Below are 4,160 nucleotides of genomic sequence, written 5' to 3' on the forward strand. Positions count from 1 at the left end.
GGGGGTCTGCTAAAAGGACTCATCAGTTTTGTTTATTCCACTTCATAATTTGGCCATTTTTTTCTCTCTAACCATTCAACTTTGATCAACAACAAATTCATCAATAAGTATTGACCACTTTATGTAAGACAATGCATTAGCTACTGAAAGGTACATAACATGCACAGAGATTTGGTTGGGGCCTTATAGGTAGTTTATGACACCAGCCACGCTTAGGAAAAGGCATATGCTCATGTAACGCAGCTCATGCCAAGGGCTGAACAAGGGACACCACTGTGGATGGGGATTTGCTTCATCCCTGCTCTCTCAGTCCCAGCCTGGCCATCCCCCCTATCTCCATCAAGACTTAGAGCCGGAACCTCTTTCTGCTTCCTGAGGGTGTGAGCTGCTTCCCTCTGCCACACCTCTGCCATGATGTTCTGCCTCACCTCGAGCCCCAAGGAATGAAACCAGCCTTCTGTCGATTAAGACCTCTGAAAATGACCCGCCAACATGGGCTGCGTTCCAACCGAAACTGTGAAGAAGGCCGCCTGGTTCTTATGGAGAAGTACTACACACGCCTGGGCAACAACTTCCATACCAACAAGCGCGTGTGTGACGAGATCACCATTATTCCCAGCTAGAAACTCCACAGCAAGATCACAGGGTATGTCACACATCTGATGAAGGGGATTCAGAGAGGCCCTGTGAGAGGCATCTCCATTAAGCTGCAGGAAGAGGACAGAGAAAGGAGAGATAATTATGTTCCTGAGGTCTCTACCTTGGATCAGGAGATCATTGAAATAGATCCTGACACTAAGGAAATGCTGAAGTTTTTGGACTTCGGCAGTCTCTCCAACTTGCAGTTCACTCAGCCTACTGTGGGGATGAATTTCAAAACGCCACGTGGAGCTGTCTGAATCTTTCTGCTATGCTGTAATATTTTCAATAAACGTGGGACCAAAAAAAAAAAAAGACATTACCGCCACTAGAGGAATGCTAAAGACTTTACCCAGAGACACTGCGAAAGATGGCTGGAGGGCTGGAGGGCATCTCAGGAGCTGGCAAGACCACCCCCATCTCAAGCCCCAGGGATGAAAGGTGAAAATTCTCTTGAGAAGAGACCAGCGGGGCACCTTTCTTGCAGGAGGGGGTCTAGGAAGTTTTTTCAATGTGCTCAGCCACCTAGACCCTCCCAGGCTGCAGCAGCAAGGGTTCCTGGAGGCGTGGCTACTATTCGAGATGGCAGCAGACCTTGGTTTGAACCACTTGTGGGGCTGGTTCTGCAGGAATGCAGGATGCTGGAGTTAAGGGATCATGGAGGTTTCCACCAAGATTTCCAATGAAGGCCTGGGAGGCCAGGCAAAGTGCAGCAGGGTCCGAGTCCCTGCGGGCACCCCCTGAGAAGTCAAAGTGTGGAGAGGTGAGGAGGAAGTCGAAGCTGCCGTGGAAACCCCCAAAATTAAGAAATGCCAGTAACGTGGGATATCATCCTAGGAAAGCCGCAGGAAAGGAGCAGAGGCAAGTCAACAGAAAGGCCACTTGGGCTGCAGGGAACAAGGCCACAGGGGCGGAGCTACACATGCCCTTTGGAGAGAGTAAGTGCAAAAGGACGGGAAGCGGACCTCAGCGGATTCAGAGAAGTCTTTCTTCCTTCGTGGACTCGGGCACCCTTCCAGATGGGAAAATAGCCCTCTGAGGGGATTTTTGGTTTTATAGGGTGCAATGATATAATCGTTGGAAACTGTGTACCTGCAGTTTTGACTGTCAGGAGCTAGTAGTACAGGTTAAATTTTAATTTTAGGAGGGTTCATTTAGGAGGGAAGTTGTAAAAAGGCCGAAACTCACTGGGGAGATAAGAGCCTGGATCCTGAGGGATAAGTGCTCAAATCTTGCCCGTCATTTAGGACTAATTCACCATGGGGGAAGGTCAAGGTTTAAAACCCAGAATTGGGTGTCGCCCCTTTCTCCCAAGGTCCATTGTTATCAGGAAAGAATGCTCTGGGAGAGGTTTGCAGTTTGGCCAGTTTCTCCTCCCTCCTTCCAAGCCTCACCATCCCTCCCTTTTCTTGGGGAGCTGACTTACAGAACATTATTTTCATAACCCTTCGGAGAGAAAATCAAGATGCCATGTGCTGCAGGTACGGGACACGGAGCTACACGTCTTATTTGCCCAGCTGGATTTTGGTCTTGCTTTGGTCCCATTCCTTCTTTCTATGCCCCTATTTTTGTAAATGGAAATGTTTACTCAGTACCTCTATATGTTGGATATTTATAAATTGCTTTCAATTTTGTAGAAGCTCACAATGTGAGACTGCCTTGAGCCTCAAAGACTTTGAACTTGAACTTTGAGCAATCTCAGAACTGTTGAGACTATGGGAACTGATGGACTAAATGTATTTGCATTGTCAGATGGTTTGTGAGATTTTGGAAGACAGGGGCAAAATGTTATGGTTTGGATGTGAGGTGTGCCCCAAAAGCTCACATGAGAGACAATGCAGGAAGGTTCAGAGCAGAAATAACTAGGTGGTAAGAGTCTTAACCCAATCAGTGAATGAATCCCTGGTGGGATTAATTGAAATGGTAGGGTGTGGCTGGAGGAGATTGGAATCTGGGCATGACTTTGGGTATATATATTTGTATCTGTTGAGTGGAGACTCTCTGCTTCCTGAGGGTGTGAGCTGCTTCCCTCTGCCACACCTCTGCCATGATATTCTGCCTCACCTCCATCCCCAAGGAATGGAGCCAGCCTTCTGTGGACTGAGACCTCTGAAACTGTAAGCCCTCAAATAAACTTTTTCTCCTTAAAAAAAAAAAAAAAAGACTTAGAGCCACATCACTTCTGGACCCTTATCGCCACACGTCCCACATGGGTGAGGAAAAGGGATCCTGTTGGATGGATGGGCTGGCTGTGAAATAATAGCTAAGAAATTATTTTAATAGAAAAAACAACAGGAGACAATTATCTTTTGAATCAGGGGCATGACTGATTGAACCATCCATAAGGGAGTGGCTCTAACAAAATGGAGAAGCCCACCGTTTACGTATTTATAGCTGTACAGATCAAAGGGGACCAGGCAGGAGCTTCTTTGGTGAACGCAGGATCGGGTGGAGTTAAGCAAACCATTTTGCTCTCGCACATCCAGGACCTGCAAACTCCAGCGGTGAACCAATCTGCAGGGAAACCACACGCTCCAGGAAATCTGGAGCAATATTTCATAATTTTCAATTCCCGAAGCCAGATTTCCATGTCTAATGGTTCAACCAAGCCACGTTTTGTTTTCTGGCCATGGATGGCACTCCATAGACCCTGAAAAAGATTACAAAAGGCAGGCTTGGCTCATGACTGTATCAGTTCCTTCTCTGTGTATCTTCACAGCGTTCTCCTTTTTTTTTTTTTTTGTCTTTTATGAAATCCTCCTCCTGTCTCTCTCTACTAAGCATATTTGTGATAGCATCTAGGATCCACCCAGATATTCTAGGATAATCTCCGTGTCTCAAAATCTTTATTTTGACCATATCTGCAAAGATGTTTTCTCCAAACAAGTTAATATTTATTGGTTTCTGGAATGAGGATATAAAATTTGGGGGGGCCAATTTTTAATCTAATATACCAACTTCATTTTTTTTCATAAGAATACATTTCATGCCAGGTACACTGTGTAATCCCAGTGGCTTAGAAAACTGAAGCAGGAGGATCATGAGTTCAAAGCCAACCTCAGCAAAAGCAAGGCACTAAGCAACTCAGTGAGACCCTGTCTCTAAATAAATACAAAATAGGGCTGGGGATGTGGCTCAGTGGTCAAGTGCCCCTGAGTTTAATCCCTGGTATCCCTCTCCACCAGAAAAAGAATACATTTCACTACCTCAGATCATATTATATATGTTTGCTGTGCATTTCTCTCACAATCCCATCCTATTCTCAGAACAAATAAATAAATACTTGTTGAATAAATGAATATAGGGACTCTGTTATGATCAGACAAGGTCAAAGAGATTACTTGAACAATATGTAGAAAATGTTGGAATAAGAACTTCAGAGATTCCTAATGTCCAGTATCAAATGTCTGCTTCTGAGAGGTCTTTTGGCCAGAACCATAGAAGACCGTGCTGTTCAAGAATAGCAGACCAAAAGAGCTGGAAAAAAATAGTAGTCCCTGAGAATAGTACTGCTATGGCTT

General features: G+C 45.3%; 1 pseudogene across 1 annotated transcript; it reads left to right on the forward strand.

The window, feature by feature from the left end:
• The first annotated feature begins 492 nt into the window (after positions 1-492).
• Positions 493-1,059, forward strand: LOC306653501 (small ribosomal subunit protein eS17-like; annotated as a pseudogene). Its single transcript has one exon. The product of its transcript is annotated as a small ribosomal subunit protein eS17-like (transcript).
• The last annotated feature ends 3,101 nt before the right edge of the window (positions 1,060-4,160 follow it).

Source organism: Sciurus vulgaris (genome assembly GCF_902686455.1).
Source record: "Sciurus vulgaris genome assembly, chromosome: 2".
Taxonomy (NCBI): domain Eukaryota; kingdom Metazoa; phylum Chordata; class Mammalia; order Rodentia; family Sciuridae; genus Sciurus; species Sciurus vulgaris.